The sequence below is a fragment of the Microcebus murinus genome, chromosome 9 (assembly GCF_040939455.1).
Source record: "Microcebus murinus isolate Inina chromosome 9, M.murinus_Inina_mat1.0, whole genome shotgun sequence".
Lineage (NCBI taxonomy): Eukaryota > Metazoa > Chordata > Mammalia > Primates > Cheirogaleidae > Microcebus > Microcebus murinus.
Genome location: NC_134112.1, coordinates 98,294,244 through 98,316,220, shown reverse-complemented (window position 1 = coordinate 98,316,220; position 21,977 = coordinate 98,294,244). Strand labels below are relative to the sequence as shown.

The window sequence follows — 21,977 nt, the reverse complement described above, 5'->3', positions numbered from 1 at the left end:
GAGGAAGCCATGTGGAGTTTTGGGACAGAGCAGCTTAGATGTGTCCCTTATCACCAGGACCAGGACCAGAAAAAGGAAGCTTTTCAGGCCCCCAGTGTGGGATCAAATCAATTCGTGAATCTATTGTCGATCATCAACTGCTGTTAATATCACACGAGACACAGACAGTATGCCCCTCCTGAGCCTGCCACCATGGTACTGCCAGCAAAGTCCAGGCTGTGGGAACCCTAAAGGACAAATGACCTAGTTCCTTCACAAGTACACATGCTTACACATACACTCGCACACATACACACAGGCACACACGTATGTGCACACACTCACACACGCACACATGGATACACACAGATACGAGACACCTATAGGGTAAAAGAGACTTACAAGACAGAGCAAGTAGTATCAATGTGTGACCCTCATTTGAACTTTGATTCAAATAAGTAGGCTGTATTTTAAAAAGGCATTTATAAGACAATTGGCTACTTAACCACGTACTCGGTATTTGATGAAATTAAGAAGGTATTTTTAGTTTTTTAGGTGTGTTGATGGTATTGTTATATATATGGGTTATATTGGTGATATACAGTGGTGCTATGGTTGTGTATATATATAAAACTATAGCATAGTATATATTAATATATATTATGGTTTTATACCATATGTGTGTATAAAGAAGTCTTATCTGTCAGAGATACACACTGAAATATTTACAAATGGAATAATAGGGTGTCTGGGATTTTCTTTAAAATAGTACAAACAGGGTCCTTTGTTTTTTCTCCACTCCCACTGCTCCACTTGACCAGCCTTAAAAAGGAAAAAAGATAGTACAAACAGGGGGTGTGGCCAGAATCATAGGTGAAATGAAACTGCCCGTGCTGGGGGATGGGTGCGTGAGAGTTCATTAGACTAGCTGGACTGCTTGTGTGTATGTTTACATTTTTTCATCAGAAAAAGTAAAAAAACAAAACAAAACAAACCCCAGCCAGATGCAGTGGCTCACGCCTGTAATCCTAGCACTTTGAGAGGCTGAGACAGGAGGACTGCTTGAGGTTAGGAGTTCGAGACAAGCCTGAGCAAGAGCGAGACCCCCATCTCTACAAAAACCAGAAAAATTAGCCAGGCATCGCAGCACACACCTGCAGTCCCAGCTGTTCGGGAGGCTGAGGCAGGAGGATTGCTTAAGCCCAGGAGTTTAAGGTTGCCGTGAGCTATGATGAAAACACAGCATTCTAGCTGGGGCGACAGAGTGAGACCTGTGTCCAAAACAAAACAGCCAAAGAACGTAGGGCCCACTCCAGGGTTGCTACCCACCCAAAGGAGATCTTTCTTTTCCTTTCTTTTCCTCAAGACTTCCTGCTCTGAGAACTCCCTGCAGAAGAGCTCAAGGTTACCTCCCCACAGGGACCACTAGGGGGCGTTTGGCCCTGAGCAGGGCTTGCCAAGGGACAGCTACAGGTAACACTGGAATCCTCGGGCAGGTATTGCTTGTGTCCTACTTATGAAAGGATTGCTCTAGACTGCAGGGGTGGAGTGGGGGAGATCAAGCCCCTCAGTCACCATTCTTCCACCAGTATAACTCTTCCCTCCCCTGCTTCCCTTGGCACCTTCCTAGCAAGGATCCCTACCGTTGGAAGAACACAGAACACCCCAGATAGGACCAGGACTTGCTTAACACCTCTCCCTATCTGCTTGGACCAGAAAGACTCTGGTGGAAAACATTCTAGGCGAAATTCAGCTGAGGATGCTGAAGGACTATGGCATAGTCACCATGCTACAGGACCATAGACAAACCAGAAAGAGGCCAGCATCCACAAATCCAGGAGCCCATCCTTGACTGGACCAAAGTGATTTGCCCGTATTCCATCTGCCTGTCAGTATAAAGCTGGAATGCAATATTATCCAGAGCCCCTTTTTCAAATGCAACGTCCAGAATTCAATGAAAAATTAACAGACACATTCTCAAAAAAAGAGTGAGCAAAATATTAGAGCAAACACTTGACCAAAGAAGATATGCAGATGGCAAACAAGCGAATAAGCACATGCTCAATACCATGAGTCACTAAGAAAGATGAAAATGAAATTTAAATAAGATATCGCTATATAACTATTGAAATAGCTAAAATTAAAAAAGATTGTACCAATTGTTGGCAAAGATGTGGAGTAAATGGAACGCTCATACACTACTGGTAGTAAAATATTGGAAGACAGGTTGGTGGTTTATGAAAAGATAAAACATATGCCTACAATATGACCCAGTCATGCCTCATCTAGGTATTATCTAGAAATGAAAACATATTTCCTCAAAAAATACTTATACAAGAATGTTATAGCAGTTTTTTTTTAAAAATAGCCCCCAAATGGAAACAACCCAAATGTTCATCAAAAAGGTAAATGGAGGCCGGGCGCTGTGGCTCACGCCTGTAATCCTAGCTCTTGGGAGGCCGAGGCGGGCGGATTGCTCAAGGTCAGGAGTTCAAAACCAGCCTGAGCAAGAGCGAGACCCCGTCTCTACTATAAAATAGAAATAAATTAATTGGCCAACTGATATATATATAAAAAAATTAGCCGGGCATGGTGGCGCATGCCTGTAGTCCCAGCTACTCGGGAGGCTGAGGCAGAAGGATCACTCGAGCCCAGGAGTTTGAGGTTGCTATGAGCGAGGCTGACGCCACGGCACTCACTCTAGCCTGGGCAACAAAGCAAGACTCTGTCTCAAAAAAAAAAAAAAAAAAAAAGGTAAATGGATAAAAATATTATGGCATATCCATACAATGGAGTACTAAGGAACAAGCTATTGATATATATGGCTACACAATGAGTCTCAAAATAATATGAATGAAAAAAGCCATACTAAAAACTTATACTATGTGATTTGATTTACATAAAATTCTAGAGAATGCAAACTAATCAATAGTGATAGATCAGCAGGTGCCTAGGGATGGTGGAGAAGGAGATAGAGAGCAATTGATTACTAAAGGACACAAGGAAATTTCTGAGGGTAATGGATAGATTCATTATGGTGGTTGTGGTGATGGTTTCATGATAAATACTTATGTCAAAACTCATCACATTATACATTTTAAATACGCACTGTTAATTGTATGTCAAACATACTTCCAGGAAGCTGTAAAAAAAATTACTAGTCATACTAAAAAGCAAGACCAAATGACAGAAAACCAAGGAGAGAATAGAAAATAGAAACAGACTCACAGGTGGTCCAGACATTGGAGTTATTAGATGTAGGCTTTAAAATAAATATGTTCAAGAAGATAGAGAAAAATAAGATAATTATAAGATAATATTTAAAAACAATATTTTCAAGAAAATAGGAGGCAAAAGATGGAAATTATTATTAGAAATCTGGAATCTAAAAAAGAGAAATTAAATTCATAAACTGAAAAATACAATAACTGAAATTAAGACTCCAATAGAAGATGGATTCAATGGTAGAATAAAGCTGCAAATAAGAGGCTCTATTAACTAAAAGTTAGGTCAGTAGAAAATATTTGGATTTAAGGATGTAGACAAGGGGGAAGCGACATACAGAAAAGGGCAAAACAGTCCAATATACATGATATTGGTGTCCCAGAGGGAGGAAAGACAATGAGGCGGTAATAATAAATGAAGAGATAGTGGTCAAGAATTTCCAAAAAACGATGAAAAATATCAAGCCTCACATTTAGGAAGCCCATATGACCTCTAAGCAGGATAAATACAAAGAAAACTATGCTTAGTCCCACTATAGCAAAATTGCAAGTTCCACTGAGAAACATCCCTGAAAGATAGTAGTAAAGGGAAATTCTCCCAATAGACAACTTTTGGCCAATCTGGTTTGGTCAGAAAACTGAGCAAACCAAGTATTGTTCAGAATGTACTGGACATCAGTATCACGTACATTAGGCTGTTTCACTGGGTCCCGTGTGTCTCTCATACTCTTTTCTGTACCTCACTACTCCTCCTTGTCTATGTCCTTTGTCTGTTTTGCTTTGGAGGCTAGATGGCCTGGGGTATATAGATCTACACTGACTCATGAGCAATGGGGAGTATCTTGTCTGGCTGATCAGGAACTTTGGTCAAGTTCAGAAGAGTGATGACTAGGAAGTCTGGGAAAGAGGTATGTGGGTGGAAGTCCCAGAATGGCGCCCTGTGAAGATAGTCACGTGTCATGTAAGTTCCCACTGGGGCACCCACTGCAGAGGAGGCTGATGAGATGATCGATTGATTCCTCCTGTGAATTTCAGCCGGCCCTTTCCCCTCTCGCTCCAGTGCTTCCTCAGTAGGTACCCTTCCCTGAGGCTCATATGGATGTCATGACCATTGACTTCCCAAACTGCTAAATACTGGCAGTGACCAGCACTGAATCCCTGATACTGCACCTTCCACAGGAACCAGCCAGCCACCTGGGGACAGGTTGGTAACGACTTTGTATCACTCCTTGAAAGAGGAAGCCAGCAATTTGTCTCAAGAACGAAGTTTTATACTGGATACAAACTTACTTTCCCTACTTGCACTGTTTCTGTCAGTACCACTGTTTGAAGATTTTCAGAATGCCCTATTCGTTGTCATGGCAACCCACACACCATCATCTGCAACCAAAAGGGGTGTGGCCCTGAGTTCACGCCCATAGAATTCACTGGTCTTACACTGTGCACAGTGCTCAGCTGCAGCTGTTTGGTTAGAGAATGGCCCATTGAAGGCTCATTATGGCACCAGTTGGAGGACAGAACCCTGCGGGGTTGGGGTGCTCTCCTAAAGGATGTGGTAGGTGCCCTAAGGCAATGGCCAACACAGTTACCCTAAGCCAATGGCCAATGCACGGGGCTGTTTCCCCATAGCCAAAATAGGCAAGTGCTGTTCTTTGACAGAGTGTCCCTGGAGACTCTAATTTAATTGCTCTGAGATGTAGCCTAGGGAGATGTTGGAGATGTGAAGAGGGAGAAGGCAGGAAACAATCCTTTCGGAGTAGAATGGTTGGGTCATATGGTAGGGGTGTGTTAAGAAACTGCCAAACTGTTTTCCAAAGAGGTTGCTTCATTTTATTAACACATTCCCACTGGCAGTGTCTGAGGGTTCCACTTGCTCTACGTTCTTAACAACACTCGGTTTGGTCAGTTTTCTGGATTTTAGCCGATCTAATGGGTATGAGTTGGGTTTCGTTTTTGTTTTTGTTTTTTTTCAATTCTTTTTGGTGTTGTGGTAAAATGCACATAACAAAATTTACCCTCTTAACCATTTTTGAGGCAGACCACAGTCTTGATTTCATACAGCTGGGATTGTGGTCTCCTACCGGCCAGGTTGGGGTTCTCACGCTGCACCCACGCTGCTTGATTTCATACAGCTGGGATTGTGGTCTCCTCCCGGCCAGGTTGGGGTTCTCACGCTGCACCCAGGGGGTCCCCGTGCTAGTCTGCTGCCTGGTCCCGTTGCTGGGGGCCTGCTGCTGCTGCAGGAGAAGGCCAAGGGGGCTGCACTGCATGAGATTTGCGTGGTTGCCTCGTTGCTCTTCTCTGTCCAGTGGGCGTGGCGGTGGGAGAGGAGGTGACCCTGTGAGCACAGGACTGCCAAGAACACGTGTCTTGTGGGAATGGGGAATGTGGCTGCCCGGAGAGGTAAAATCGGAGCGGCGAGGTGCAGCCAGAGGGAAGGCTGACATGGACCAGGTACTGGAGGAAGAACGCCAAAGAATTAGCTTAGGTCTAGCGAGCAGCAACAACTGGGCTTTTTTTTTTTTTTCCTTCCTTTTTTTCCTGTTACTTTGTATGAAGAGCAGCATTGGTCACTGATGTTATTCTTTTGGTTCACCCACTATGATGGGACTTTGTGTTTCCCTTGGCGAGAGGCATGGGATTTATTCCCCTAAGCAAGGGACAAAAACCCTTTTCCCTCCTGACCCATACTCCATCCTTCTCCTGCCCACTCTGTGCCCCGGGGCTGGCCTCTGCAGACGACATCGTCTAGGCTCTCTTGTCTCCCGGCTTCTAGTTGGATCCGGCCAATGCGGGCATCCCAGGAGATCGGGGGTTGAGAGGAAAGGTGGGTCCGGGGGTTCACCGTGATTGGGCAGTGGCTGTGTGCTCTGCAGTCCCTGCTGGACAGACCCTCTTCCACGACCTGGACCCCACTCTGTTCTGACAACGCATCCTCTCCCCTTGTCCCTTGCTCTCCCTTTGGTGCTCGTGTTGGGGCCTTTGCACCCTTGCTGGTCCCCTTCGCCCTGCCCCGTCTCATCAAGGGGTGCGCTGTCATCACTCTTCGGTCAAACTCTCTCTCTCTGCCGCGTCCTTTTTACCAGGCGTCTGACCGGTCCTGAGACCTTTAAGTAATTCAGCTTTGCTCAAGCACGAAATCCAAAGTGAGAAGGATTGGTAAGAAAGGAAGTTGTCAGGGAGGGCAGCCGGTTATGAGAAGCTTTGTCCGCTGTGATAACGTCAGCCGCGGGGAGCACTGGGCACGTTACCCGACTAATGAGCACCGGGTAACAGGTCATCTCTTTGCCTCAGTTGCATGACCTACAGAATAAGGGTGATATTGGGACACACCTTTTGGAGTGCCTATGAGGATTAACTTTAAGAATACGTGTGAAACGCTTAAAACAATGCCTGCCACAGCAAGTAATCAACAAACGTTAGCTGATTATTGTCAGGGACGGTGAATTATTGCAAGGTTTTCAGCAAGCAAGTGGCCAAGTGAGAGCTGGTAGCTCAAAAAGTTATGGAACTTGGAATGTGGAAGAAGGGATGGGGTTTATCAACGGCCAAGTGGACTGGAGCAAGACTAGAGGTAGGAATACCAGCAAAGAGACTACTGCACCAGTCTTAGCAAAAAAACAAAACAAACAGAAAAGAATTAGCAATAAAATTATAAGGATTACCCAATTAATGGATTAAACTATAAAAGAGGAAGATGAGGAATCCAAGCAACAGGAGTTTCAACACGGTATCTGGGACCTATAAGTATCGTGTTTCCCCGAAAATAAGACAGGGTCTTATATTTATTTTTCCTCAAGAAGACACCCTAGGGCTTATTTTCAGGGAATGTGTTATTTTTTTTTAAGTACTGTACAACAATCTACATTTATTCAAATATAGTTGAGTCGTCTTCTTCTGGAACATCATCCTAACTCTCCAAACCCCAAATTCCATCCTAATTTCTTGCGACTGTATTTCCTTTAGAACCATCGGCCTCAATCTCTCATGTCAAGCACTAGAGCTCTCATGGGGCAGATGAGAAGGGCTGCTTGTCTTCTTTACCGCTCTGGCACGAAATGCACAGGTTGTGCAGATGCGCTGCGTAGCCACGCCCAGCACTAGGGCTTATTTTCAGGGTAGGACTTCTATTGCGCAAATGCTTGGAAATCCTGCTAGGGCTTATTTTATGGGTAGGTCTTGTTTTCAGGGAAACACGGTAGTTCCGTTTTGCTGAAGCACCAAAGCGCAAGGTGATGGTGAGGCCGCCCCCCCCCCCATCTTCCCGTCCCCAGTGACTGGGGTCCAAAGAGAGTCCTCCTAGCTCGCTAGCTCTCTCCGCCCCCTCTCCATCTTACTCCTGAGAGTTTGAATGTCCCACATAGAGGGTGTTTCCAGGCCCCTGGCCTCTCAGCTCCCCACACTCCTCCCTCCAGCGATCCTACCCTCCATGCTCCCTGGGCTCCTCTTTCCCCATCTCACCCCAAATCTTGTCATCGCCAGTGCCTGCAACCTTTCCACGCCAAAATCATCATTCCACACCATCTCCTCCCCTCGCACCCCCAAATCTCCTCCCAGTCCTCACACTGGTTGATGATCTTGTTCCCTCTTTCCCGGAGTGCTATAGTTTGGAAACTCGTCCCCCAAACCACATGTTGCAATCTGATCCCCAGTGTTGGAGGCTGGGCCGGCGGGAGGTGTCTGGGTCTTGGGGGCGGATCCCACAGCAGTGGGCTGGCGCCCTCCCTGCAGCAGTGAGCTCTCCCGGCAGAAGCGCCTCGCTTCTTGCACCGCCTGCAGAGCCTCGGACCACATGACCCTCTTTATAAGTCCCCCAGCCCCAGGCGTTCCTCTATAGCCACGTGAAATGGTCTAAGCTATGGAGGAGACAGTAGCAGTTGGACGGGAACTTCCGCAGGCTCCCACAGGTACGCCCGTTCCTGCCCACTGCTGTGCCGTGCCCGGTTCCTGCCCCTGCTCTCTGCAGGGTCAGCCCCGGGCCCTGCTTCAACATGTCTGGGGGTGCTCTGGGCAGGGCAATTGTTAAGGGCTCCCGGATGATTCTAACATACAACCGAAGTTGAAAGCCGCGGCTGTAGATGAGTTGTTTACTCAAGAAACACTGTCCCCGCTGCTTTCCCCGCTGCTGTCCTCCCCTCCAGCCCCGGCATCATTGATGGCTCTTCCCGGTCAGCTCTCAGGCATGCTGTTCACTCTCCCAGTCTTAAAGAAGCCTTTTCCACTCCACTCCTCCCTCCAGCTGCCACTCTACTTTCCTGCTTCCCGCCACCATCAATCGAGGGTTGTCTGTTCTCGCTGCCTGTAATCCCTCTTGTCCCCTTTCCTCTTCAGCCTTTGCCACCCGCACCCATCCACACGTTATTATCGGGGTTCCCGGTGGACTCCTCATTGCTGCAGGCAACGGCTGATCCTCATGGCCAACAGCAACGTGTGACGTGGCTGATCACCCCCTTCTTCCTAGAATGCTTCCCCTAGAATTGGTTTCCAAGATGCCAGGTTCTTCTGGTTTTCCTCCTAATTCGTGCCGGATCCTTCTCAGCCTCCTTTCCTGGCTTTTCCCTGTGTCCAACCCCTTAGTGTTGGAACGCCCTGAGGCGCAGGCTTCGCAGGCCTCTTCCTTTTCCATGCTCCTTCCCTTGGTGAGCTCATCCAATTTCCTGGCACAAAATACTGTCTAAATGTTGACTCCTAAATGTGTGTTTGCAGCCTAAGCTCCACCCAGCCTCCTGCATGCAAATGCCAACTTGACATCTCTTCTCCAGTGTCTGTTTAGCATCTCAGACTTATCCTCCCAACCTTCCCCCGAGAGTAAATGGCAGCTCCATGCTTTCAGCTGGGGTCAGGCCGAGTCCTTGCGACCATCCTACCTGCTGCCTTTCCTTCACACCCACGGCCAACTAGAGGAGAGCAAATCCCATTGGCTGCACTTTGAAAATATGCTCAGAATCCAACCCTTTCTCACCATCTAACTCGAACCCACCATTGCCTCCACCTGAGTGGTGGCGACAGCCTCCTAACTGGCCTCCCCGCCTTTGCGTGGCCCCCGCAGTCCGTGCTCAGCGTGGCTGTGCATTCAGTGGTCCGATGTACCGCTCACAGGTACATCGGACCGTGCCTGTCCTCTCGCAGTCTAAGTCCTACAATGCCTTCCCACCTGATTCAGGGTAAGGGACAAAGTCCTTAGAGTACCCCACAAGGCCCTGCACAAGCCCTCCTCTTCGCCACCCCATGCACACCAAGGCCACTATGTCTCTGGCCTCATAGCCCACCACCCCTGCAGCTCCCCTGACACACCAGGCCCCGAAAACCGAAAACCGAGGGGCTCTCTGTTCTTGGTGTCCCCTCCCCCACACATCGAACTTTTCAGCTCCCTCCTTTGCTTTATTTATTTTTTTTTTAATTAAACTTTTTATTTTGGGATAATTGCAGATTCGCACGCAGTTGCAAGCAATCCTACAGTGAGGTCTCGTGTGCCTTTTACCCGGTTTTCCCAGTGGTAACATCTTGCAAAACTATAGTACACCATCACACCACGACACTGACGGGACAGCCGTGCTCCTTTCCTGCGGCTGCTGCACCACAAACCAGGTGGCTGGAAACAATACAGGTTTATTCTTTCGCAGCTCTGGAAGCCAGAAGTCCCAAATCAAGGTCTGGGGCAGGGCTGTGCTCCCTCCAGATTCTGCAGGGGGAATCTGTTCCTTTCCTCTTGCAGCGGCTGGTCACGCCCACCCTCCTGTGCTGTCTTTACGTCGCCTTTGTGTGTGTGTCTGACACTCTCTTATAAGGACACTGGTGATGGCATTTAGGGCTCACCCGGAGAATCCAGGGTAATCGCCTCTCCAGATCCTTAACTTAATTGCATCTGCAAAGACCTTTTCTTCCAGATAAGGTAACATTTACAGGTTCCGGGCATTAGGGTACGGACATGTCTTTGGGAGACATCATCAGCCTGCCACGCCAGCGAGGGTCCCGGACGTCTGTCACCACAAGAACACGGCGGCTGCCCTCGCAGAGCCACACCCACTCTCCTCCCTCCCCCAGCCCCTGCTTAACCCCTGGCAACAGCCAGTCTGCTCTCCCTCTCTGTCACTTTGCCATTTTGAGAAAGTTATATAAATGGAATCATGCAGCATGTAACATTTCAAGATTGGCTTTTTTTCACTTAAAATTTTTTTTTCTTTTTTTCTCTTTCTTTTCTTTTTTCTTTTTATTTATTTATTTATTTTTTGAAACAGGGTCTTACTCTGTCACCCTGGCTAGAATGCTGTGCTGTCATCAGAGCTCACTGCAGCCTCAAACTCCTGGGCTCAAGCGATCCTCCTGCCTCAGCCTCCCGAGTAGCCGGGACTACAGGTTCCTGCCACCACATCTGGCTAATTTTTTCCTATCTTTTGTAGAGATGGGGTCTCACTGTCGCTCAGGCTGATCTGGAACTCCTGGCCTCCAGAAAAATCCTCCTGCCTGGGCCTCCCAGAATGCTAGAAAATGGCTTTTTTCATACTTTCCATTAACTCAAAAAATTGAAATAATTTTTCAATTATTTTGAGATTCTCTTGTGTGGTTGTGTTCGTCAACAGCTTGTTTCTTTTCATTGCTCAGTAGTGCTCAGTGGTATGGATGCACAACAGTTTGTTTAACACTCACCCACTGAAGGACACTTGGGTGGTTTCCAGTTTCGGGCTATTGTGAATAAAGCAACCGTGAACATGCATGTAGGTTGTTGGGTGAACATGAGTTTCCGTTTCTCTGGGATAAACACCCGAATGCAATTGCTGGGTTAAGTACATGTTTAGTTTTACAAGAAACTGCCAAACTGTTTTCCAAAGTGCTGTGCCAATTTGCATTCCCACTAGCAATGTATGAGTGACTCAGTTTCTCCACATACTCGCCAGCATTTGGCATTGTCACTACTTTCTGTTTCAGCCATGCCAATGGGTGAGCAGGGTGGTGGCAGCGGGCCTTGAGTATCCTTTCAGGGACTTACTCAGCATTATCCTTCCAGGCCCTATTTGGTGGTGTGTCTATTCGTGTCTTTTGCTGTTTTTCTAATTAGATTATTTGGTTTTTTGAACCTCTGAGCTTTAACAGTTCTTTATATTCTACATACTAGTCATTTGTCTGATCTGTGGTTTACTCGCATTTTCTCCTGTTCTGTGGCTTTTATTGTCATGCTCTTTCATAAGCCAAAAGCTTTTTTATTGATATTTTGACATAGTCCAATTTGTCAGCTCTTCCTTTTATGGGTTGTGCTTTTGCCATCAAGCCTAAGAATTCTTTACCTAGCCCTAGATCCCCAAAGTTTTGTCCTATATTTTTTTTCTAAAAGTTTCACAGTTTTTATCTTTTAAATTTAAGAGTGTAATCCATTTTGAGTTAATATTTGTATAAGATGCAAGAGTTAGTTGTTCTTTTTTTCTCTTTTTTTCTTTCAGACGTCTGGTTGTTCCAACATCATTTGTTGAAAGGCTGTCTTTCCTGCATTGAAATGCTTTTGCTTTTGAACTTTTGTCAAAAATCAGTTGGGCATATTTGTGTGGGTCTATTTCTGGGTTCTCTGTTCTGTTCCACTGATACATTTGTCCCTCTGCCAACACCACATTGTCTTGCTTACTGTGGCCTTAACACTAAGCCTTAACGTGGGGCTCAGTGATTCCTCCCTCTTTATTCTTCTATTTTAAAATGCCATTTGCCTTTCCATATAAATTTTAGAATAATCTTCTCTTTATTGACAAGAGGTGTTGCTGGGATTTTGATAGGAATTGAGTTAAACCTGTATATCAATTTTGGGAGAATTGACATTTTTACTGTGCTGAATCATCCAAATCATCAACTTGCATGAATCATCATCAACATGAATCTTCTTCATTCACTGAGGTTTTCTTTACCTGCTTTCATCAGTGTTGCATGTTTGCAGCACACAAGCCCTGTACATGTTTGGTCAGATTTGCACAAAGTATTTCCATTTTATTGAGCAATTGTAAATGGTATTATGTTTTCAATTTCAGTGTCTATTTGGTCATTGTTAGTATATAGAAATACAATGGACTTTTTTTTTTTCTTTTTTCTGAAACAGGGTCTCACTCTATAGCTGGGTAGAGTATAGTGGCATCATCATAGCTCACTGCAACCTCAAACTCCTGGGCTCAAGCAACCTCTCACCTCAGTGCCCCAAAGTGCTAGGATTACAGAGATGAACCACCATGCCTGGGCCACAATGAACTTTTGTATATGTTTATATCCTTGATGAATTCACTTATTAGATACAGGAGGGATTTTTGTAGATTATTGGGATTTTCTATGTAGGAAATGGTGTCATCTGCAGATAGGGACACTTATTTCTTCTTTATAATCTTTATGTCTTTTATTTCCTTTCCTTGCTTTGTTGCACTGGCTAGAACTTCCAACAATATGCCGAACAACAGTGGTAAAAGTAGACATCCTTGTCTTTTCCCAGTTTTAGGGGGAAAGAGTTTAGTCTTTCACCTATCAACGTGATTAGCAAACAGAGTGTTGAGGGTTAGGGTCGAGACATGAGAACCCCCAGAGTGGGACAGGACTTTGCTAAAGAGCAACCTGTGGACGTGTCAGTTCGCTGAGCAAAAGCTGCTCTACCTTGATGGGGACATTCCACCGGTCAGCGATGTCTGCAAACAGACCTGGGCTTGTAATCCAAAGGCGGAGAGAATGATCAAAGGATGTCAGCCCAGCAGATAAGAGCAGTTTGCTATTCTAAGCCTGAGGCAATGCTCCTATCTCTCTCCTGGATTCATGTCTCAGTAAATGAGGAACTAGATAAAGTAGAAAGAAGTACAGGGCCTCTTTGTTCCCGTTTAGATTATACGCTTTACTGCTTCACGATTTTATCTTTAACTTGTGTATACTTAGCTAGATTGTTGTTACTTTGGGAGACCTTGAAACTTAAACTCATGATATGTACATGTAAATCAGTGACTGATAATAATTTTTTGCTGAAAGAATAAATGCTGATGTGGGGCTCCACTCGTGACCTCCTGGCTCACAGGAATGCTGGAGGACCCCAGATTCCCCCTCAACTTTAATGTATACTTTGTCTCTGTCTCCATTATTTCCAATCTTTTGCGACGGACATTCCTGCCTGGGGCCCAATTTGTTGGGAGAGTCATGAACACAATACCATTTACAATTGTTCAATAAAATGGAAATAGTTTGTGCAAGTCTACCAAAACTGGTACAGGACTTGTATGCTGCAGAGACAGAGACTCTGCAAAAGAAAATGATGTTTATTCAGGAATAGGCATTGCAATGGGAGCATGAGTACCATGGTAAACCACGTGCATAGTCAAGGAGGTAAAGGAAGACAAAGGTTTTTAAAGAAGAGATGAGGAGAGTCACATTATATTTTTGAGATAATTACCCTTGGCTACAAGGATGACTAAGAAGGGTGAGGCCAGTGCAAGGTGGGACAGGCAGTTGCTGAGCAGATGTCCTTACAGAAGTATTTTTTGTATGTATGGTTATGATGGCCATCATACAAGGCTGTGGGTTTTGCAGTCTTTGTGACAGTTCTTGTTGTCAGGCATACAAGTGTGAGACCTCCATTCACCCCCTTCCTTGGCTCTATTTATCACAGTTTTTAATAAAATTGACTCCACTTCGATTCTGATGACTTTCACATACCATTAAGTGTGATGTTAGCTCAAGGTGTTTAGTAGATGCCCTTTATCGAGTTGAGGAAGTTCCTCTCTTTTGCTATTTTTCTGAGAGTTTTTCTTATCATGAATGGGTGTTGAATTTTGTTGAATGCTTTCTCAGCGTTGGTCGATGTGATCATGTGATTTTTCTTCTTCAGCCTGTTAATATGGTAGATTACATTAATTGATTTTTGAATACTGAACCAGCCTTGCATGACTACAAGGAACATCCTGCATATTTTTCTTATTTTTCTTGCCTGTTGTCTATTTCTCCATTTGATGAGAAGCTCCAAGTGGGCAGAAACTTTTTGGTTCATTTTGTTTGCAGCTGTATTCCAATGCCTGAAACAATGCTGAGCATAAGGACTTGGTATTCATTTTCTGAATGAATAAATGAACAGAAGAGAGGGGAAGGGAATCCCCGAGAGGATGGCGAAGGGAGATTCCAGGGTGGAGGTGGGGAGCTGCACCTGTGTCGGGGGCAGAAGGTTTATAGAAATCTCTGTGCTTGCTACTCAGTTTTGCTGTGAACCTAAAACTGCTCTAAAAAGCAAAGTATGTTTTTAAAAGAGCTGACCATTAACTCTAGGGAAAACAAAAGTCACCCAAGAAAGGAAGACAGCTCACAGTCTACTGTCTGGCTCCACCAGGGACAGTTGCAGGTTTTGTGGGGCCCGGAGCTTACACATTTGGGGAGGGGACTGCTTAGGAAAAGAAAGACACTAATCAGAAATAAATCTGATTTAATCTCAGAGCAGTTCCTGGAATTTTTGTCCTTTCTCCGTGGGATGTTGTCATCTGTGGGAATATGTGGGGGACTGTGAGGAGTAGGGGTGGGAGGTGCCAAAAACCTTCAGGAAGGAGAGCCCAAGAGCTCCAGCGGGTGCAGCAGCTGTCAGGAGAGGTCAAATGTAGCCCCGTGCTGGCTCTCCAGGCCCAGGATGAAGCCCAGACCCTCTGGAGCATTCCAGAGCCCCTTCTACAGGCATGGCCCTTGCCAGCCTATTTCTTGTTCCACCAGATGGTCATGCCTCTGGCAGCATCTCAGGCTGCTCCATGTAGGGCAGGCCCTCTCTGCCCCTTGGTGTGCACCTGTCATGACTCAATGGCCCCTCAGGACTTTGCACTAAGACACTGTCTTATCATCTGTAAATGTGAATAATGACATCCATCCTGCAGGGTTGCTGGGAGGACCAAACACCCAATATAGGGCCCAACACGTGGTGGGTGAGTAAATGCTTCTTTCCTTCTTTCTTCTAGCATTTTCTAAGTTTTTTTTTTTTTTTAGACAGAGTTTCGCTTTGTTGCCCAGGCTAGAGTGAGTGCCATGGTGTCAGCCTAGCTCACAGCAACCTCAATCTCCTGGGCTCAAGTGATCCTCCTGCCCCAGCCTCCCGAGTAGCTGGGACTACAGGCATGCGCCACCATGCCCGGCTAATTTTTTTCTATGTATATTAATTGGCCAATTAATTTCTTTCTATTTATAGTAGAGACGGGGTCTTGCTCTTGCTCAGACTGGTTTCGAACTCCTGAGCTCGAGCAATCCGCCCGCCTTGGCCTCCTAGAGTGCTAGGATTACAGACATGAGCCACCGCACCCGGCCCATTTTCTAAGTTTTAAAAACCATGGTCAAATACACATAACATAAAATTTGCTGTCTTGTGCTCACTTTGGCAGCACATACACTAAAACTGAAATAATACAGGGAAGATTAGCATGGCCCCTGCACAAGGACAACACAAAAATTCATAAAGCTTTCCATATAAAATTTAAAGAGCAGGAGGAAAAACATACCATCATAGCCATTGTCAAGATCAGCACAGATCAGCAGTGTTTAGCACGTTCACATTGCTGTGCAGCCATCAGCTCCATCCCCCCAGAGAACTACTTTCATCTTGCAAAACTGAAACTCTGTCCTCATTACACACTAACTTCCCCAGCCCCTTCCCCGGCCCCTGACACCCCCGTTCTCCTTTCTGTCTCCTCGAGCATTGGGACTGGCCTCTGGGACCGCACCTAGCCCCTTCTAGCTGGTGTCCTGAGCTGTTTACGGGTATTGACCCTCATCTGGCTGAGAGCTCTCGCTCATCGGCCCCCAGCGCCGTGGCACATGGTAATAGAGGCTGGAGGGGGAAATGCAAGGTGAGCGAGAGAAATGAGCAGAGTAAGGGTCCCATGGGGTTCATGGTCAAAGGCACATAGCTCTGTGTCTGATTTCACATAGCGGGTGCTCAGAATATATTAGAAGTCTAAATGACGATACAAATTATTTTAGTAAATTTTTACTTATTTTTTGAATGGGTAAAATATTCTAAATTCAAATGCCACAACACAATACACAGTGGAAGGGAAGTCTCCAGCCACCTCACAGGAGGCAGCCACCACAGCCAGCCTCTTTTGCCTCCTTCCAGAGGAGTGCGTGCCTGTGCTCGTGCACACATGTCACACGTGCACACACATGTCACATGTGCACACACGCACACACGTCACACGTGCACACACACACAGACACTCTTATGAAGCATGCTTTGCACACTGTGCACCCCGCTCTTTCTCTCGCTCGACATATCTTTGAGATCATTCTAGATCAGCACGTAGACAGTTTCCCCGTTGTTTGATAACATTCATTGAGTGATATCTTTATCCTGTCACCTGTTCACACCTGTCACAGGATTTATGTCATCTGTCACCTGTTGATGAACATTTAGGCTGATTCCAAATTCTTGGTATATAAATGGTGCTGCAACAAAAAACCCTGGGCACTCATGAATGACTGAATGTCTCATCCCTAACTCTAGCCCCAAGTAACCCTGCCGGGCGGGTTCCCCCACCCATCTCTGCTGCAGCCTGCTCTGCCCGCCCAGGACTCCCCAGTGCCCCGTGCAACCACTGCTTGCCTGCTGGAATTTTCCTCCTACTCCGCGCCAGGCGCTGTGTTGGGCCCGGGTGTGTCCGGGCTGGCAGGCTGCACTCCTACCCTCCCGGGGTCACGGCCCAGAGGGAGAGACGGTTGGGACAGATGAGAGGACAGTTATTTAGAAACAAGGAGTTAAGCTGGGATGGAGACCTGCTGCCCCAACTTCACACCTCTCTCGCCCACAGGGGAGCCACAGCAGAGGGCTGGGCCTTGGGTTTAATCTGGTGATAACCTTATCCCTGCTCAAGGCTCCCTGGGTAGCCTTCCCAGGAGGAAAAGGGAAAGGGGAGGCCATAGGATGGGCACAGGGTCACGGGGGGCTGATGGCCCATCTGGGCCTCCCACCTGAGCTGGGCCTGCCTGTGACCATTTATCCCCCGCTGTGTCCTGGCCGCCTGCTCCCCGCCCAGGACCCCTTTGCTCACCCCCACGTCAGGACCTGCCACCTCGCCACTCTCCTCACTTTCGAAACTACTTGCCTGTCCCATCAGAAGGGCTTTGTGAGGCTTGTGCTGCCGAGTTAACAGCTGGTGATGGCGGGAGGGGACGGCAGCATCGGGCACGTGCACACTGCTTCTACTCACAGCGCCCAAGAGGTGGCAACTGCCCCCGAATAGACTCTCCGCGGCCCGAAGGAGCGAAGTGCTAGCACTGACCTCCAGGCGCCAGGTGTCATCCTGGAAATCCTGTCAAGTCCCCCAAATCCCATCACTCAGAGCTCTCCTGTTTCACTAAGCTGCTGGGAAAAGAGCCCTCCCCACTTCAAAATATCCGCCCCACCTCTCTCTCCCTGCCTGCCTGCTGCCCAAGTGCTGCCTCTAGAGTCATTCATTGGGTGTATAAGGCACTGCATCTCCAGAAGTCCCTGTTCAAAGGGAAATGTCCCCAGGAAGGGAAGCACGGCCCATTAGCATGGACACAGGTTCCTTCGTGGAAGGGGCACAGGCATCAGCTTTGACTAAGGGCATTGAGTCAGCAACTTTGGTTACAAAGTCCATAGTGGGGCTGGGCGAGGTGGCTCACGCCTGTAATCCTAGCACTTTGGGAGGCCGAGGCGGGAGGATCACTTGGGCCCAGGAATTTGAAGTTACAGTGACTTATGATTATACCACAGTAGTTCAGCCTGGGCGACAGAGCAAAATGCTGTCTTGAAAAAAAGAAGAAGAAGAAGAAAGAGGCCGGGCGCAGTGGCTCACGCCTATAATCCTAGCACTCTGGGAGGCCGAGGTGGGTAGATTGCTTGAGGTCAGGAGTTTGAAACCAGCCTGAGCAAGAGCGAGACCCCGTCTCTACTATAAATAAAAAGAAATTAATTGGCCAACTAATATATATATAAAAAATTAGCCAGGCATGGTGGCGCATGCCTGTAGTCCTAGCTACTCAGGAGGCTGAGGCAGGAGAATCGCTTGAGCCCAGGAGTTTGAGGTTGCTGTGAGCTAGGCTGACGCCACGGCACTCACTCTAGCCTGGGCAACAAAGTGAGACTCTGTTTAAAAAAAAGGAAGGAAGGAAGGAAGAAAAGAAGGGAGGGAGGGAGGGAGGGAGGGAGAAGAAGTCCACAGTGGGGCCTCTGAGTAGCCAGGAGTATGAGGGTGCTCTGAGGAAGGGATGTGAAAATAGAAACACAGGTGCTGATGGAAGGGTTTGGGGTGGGCATGGCGGGGAGAGCTGAGCATGTCTTCCCAAGGTGGAGCGGGAGGGGGCGTCTGTCCTGTTTGATGTCGGTGTTAACAGGAGTGTAAAAGCTGAATGACTCACAATGGCCAACACCATTGTGGTTGGTGGAAGCAACCCGTGTCCCTCAACAGATGAATGCATATCCAGCCTGGTGTGGACACACACCATGGAGTACTGTTCAGCTTTAAAAAGGAAGGAAATGCTGGCACATGCTACAACAGGGATGAACCTGGAAGACACCATGCTCAGTGAAATTAGCCAGTCACAAAAGCATAAATATGTATGACTGCACTTACATGAGGTAGGTAGAGTGGAGAATTCCTAAACAAAATGTAGATTGGCGGTTCCCAGGGAGAGGGGTGGGGGATGGGGAGTTGTTTAGTGGGGACAGAGTTCCAGTTAGGAATGATGAAAAGAGCTCTAGAGATTGGCTGTGCAACAATGTGAAAATACTTTACAATAATGAACTGTACACTTAAAAGTGGTCGCAATGACAAGTTTTTTTCTTTTTTTAGACAGGGTCTCACTCTGTCACCCCCCGTAGAGTGCAGTGGAGTCATTATAGCTCACCACAACCTCAAACTCCTGGGCTCAAGCCCCCATCCTCCTGCCTCAGCCTCCCGAGTAGCTGGGACTACAGGTGTGTGCCATCTCACCCGGCTAATTTTTCTATTTTTTATAGAGACAGGGTCTCACTCTTGCTCAGGCTGGCCTCAAACTCCTGACCTCAAGCAATCCTCCTGCCCCAGCCTCCCGAGTGCTAGAATTACAGGTGTGAGCAATGATAAATTTTATGTTATGTGCATTTTGCTGCAATTAAAAATGTAAAACAATGAAACAAAATGACTTTAAAAAAGCAGGGTGGAAAAGCTCCATGACTGCCTGTGGGGCCTGCCCATCACAGGGACAGCACAGGCCCAGGCAATGCAGAGCCCAGACCCCAATTCCCATGGTGTGAGGGGAGCGTCTGGCATGGGCGCAGAGGTGGAACGTGAGGGGCAGCACTCGACCTTGGCCAGCCTCTACCACAGCTGCCTGCTGTCTGCCCACCTCCTTCTGGGGGTTGCCAGTCCCCATCCCCCTCCGCCCCTCCCCCACCCCAAGCATTTAATGCTTGGCAGGCTTATGCCCTCTACCTGCTGCTCCTCAAGGGGGAGCCCCTCACTCTGGCCCCTGCCTGAGCTCTCCCTGGCTCATTCTTGGGCACTGTGGTAGTGCAGGTCTGGAGGTTTCCGTGGGACTCCTGGGACATACCACGGGGTAACCATGGAGGCCTGTCTGGCTGGAAGTTGGAAAAGGGCTTCTCCAAGCTGCCCAAGTGTTAAGTGCGTAAAGCAGGTAGGATTGTCATTAGTGAGAGCCTGGCAGGGAACACATTCCCAGGGCATGTGTTAGGAAGTGTGTGTGTGTGTGTGTGTGTGTGTGTGGACCTGGTGTAGACAGTGTCTGCAGCCACACAGGATGCTCTGCCTGAATCGGTGTGTGTGCACACCTGTGCATGTGCGTGTTTGTGTGTGTTCCCACGTGTGTGCGTATGCGTGTATGTGGTCCTAGTGTAGCTGATGTCGGCGGTCACATAGCATGCCGCCTGCGTGTGTGAGTCGTGGGCGTGCAGATGCATGTGCAGATCTAAGACACACGTATGTACCGGCAAGGGCCCGCAGCGGGGCTCGGAGCAGGCGATCTCACAGACTGACGGGTGGGGCGACGCTTCCTGCTCCGATCCCTAACTCGTTATTAAGCTCCTCGCTCTTTGCAGACGCTCCCTGCGCCTCCCCCTCTCCGGGCTGCAGCGGCGCAGGCGCCGGGCCGACTGAGCGCGGAGCCGGGAGCGGGCGGCCGCGCTCCGGGCCGGGGTCCCGGGGGAGCAGGTGAGCGACCCGCGCCGCGCGGCCCCACGGCCCCTGGCGAGGACGCCGCCCGGCCGCGCTGCGCCGGCGCCCCCGCCCTCCCTGCCTGGCAGTACCCGCTCGCCTCTGTTGGCATCCTCCTCCTCCCCCTGCCTGGCATCCCTCCTCCCCCTGCCTGGCATCCCTCCTCCCCCTGCCAGGCATTTCCCCTCCTCCCCCTGCCTGGCATCCCTCTCCTCCCCGCCTGGCATCTCTTCCTTCCCCCTTGCCTGGCATCCCCTCCTTCCCCTGCCTGGCACCTTCCCCTCACCTGGCACTTCCCCTCCTCCCTACCTGGCATCCCCCTTCTCCCTTCCTGGCATCTTCCTCCCCTCCTCCTCTCCCAGTATCTCCCCTACTCCTGACTCTCCATCCCCCCGCCTGGCACCTAGAGAGGTGCCCTGCACCCCCACCCAGCCTGGTACCTCTGCTTCCTACCCTTCCCTGCCTGGCAAACTCCCATCCAGCCCCTCTCTGACACCTCCTCCTCCTCATCCCTGCCTGGCATCTTCCCCTCCGTCCCTCTCTGGTACCTTCCTATCCTCCCTCCACCTGCACTTCCCCTCCTCCCCCTGTCTGGCACCCTCCTGCCTGGCACCTCTCTTCCTCTCCCTGTCTGGCACCACCCTCCTCCCATTGCCTGTCACCTCCCCCCTGCCGAGCACTTCCCAACCTGCTCCTGCCTGGCGTGCTCTGCTTCCTACTCCCCCTGTCTGGCACCCTCCCTCCCTCCTCTGCCTGGCACCTTCCCTGTCTCCACTTGGCATCCTCCTCCCCGGACACCTCTCTCCCATTCAGGTTGTCCCTCTGCCTCCACCTTCTTGCAGGACACCTCCCCTCAGCCCTGGACTACTGACTGCCCGCCCCCATTGGCACCTTCCTCTCCTCATCTGCCCCTCCCGCTCAGCCATACCACCTGGTCCCTCTCCCCAGCGTCCGCTCTTCCCTCGCCCTGCTCGGAGCTGACCCTTGGCCAGCACCACCTTTTGCTTGCGTGGCTTACACGGCCCCTGACCACTCTTGAGCCCACCTGACCCACGACCCACACCTGTGGAGCTGCCCTCTCCTTAGCCCCCATGCCCACCCACTGCCCAGGGACTTCAGTTCAGAAGTTGGGTCCCCCCCAGCCAAGGCCTTCCTGCTCTTCCAGCAGGGAGGCGAGTGGGCAGGGCCAGGTGCGGGCTGAGCTGGGAAGGCAGCCATGCAGCAGGCAATGATGGGCCAGGCAGACTACCTGCCTGCCCTGAACTCCTCACGCCCCTGGGCTGCAGAGGCCACAGTCACCATCCTGGCCTGCGTGCATCTGGCCTTCACCTCCAACGCCCAGCTGTCCCCTCCACCCATAGCCACACCCCCAAACTAGCCTTCCCCTGTCAGGGCGAGAGCTCTGCTGGGGTCCCTACTCTTGTCTTTCTAGCTCTCTGTCCAGCAGGACCCTAGGGCCAGTCTCCGTCTGATTCCAGCACACACTGCTCCCACCCTGTGTCCTTCCCGGGCCACCCCAGCTCCAGGCTGGCCCTCGATGGCCCCCTCTGTCTTGGTCCCCTGCTGCACAGCCTCCTGTTTCTTCCTCCTCTCCAGGGAGCTGGGCATCCTCCCAGCCTCCCGAGGGCCTCTT

The 21,977-nt window shown here is 49.0% G+C and overlaps 1 protein-coding gene and 1 non-coding gene across 2 annotated transcripts in view; both read left to right on the top strand.

Moving 5' to 3' along the window:
• The first annotated feature begins 15,537 nt into the window (after window positions 1–15,537).
• Window positions 15,538–15,644, top strand: LOC142873152 (U6 spliceosomal RNA). The gene has a single exon (XR_012921200.1). It is a non-coding gene; the product is annotated as a U6 spliceosomal RNA (small nuclear RNA).
• Window positions 15,645–20,254: 4,610 nt separating this feature from the next.
• The window catches only part of SMARCD3 (SWI/SNF related BAF chromatin remodeling complex subunit D3), a 33,453-nt gene continuing 31,730 nt past the window's right edge, over window positions 20,255–21,977 (top strand). Inside the window, exon 1 of the mRNA XM_012786203.2 lies at window positions 20,255–20,341. The gene's annotated coding sequence lies outside the window, so the exon portion shown is untranslated. The remainder of the gene's footprint in view (window positions 20,342–21,977) is intronic.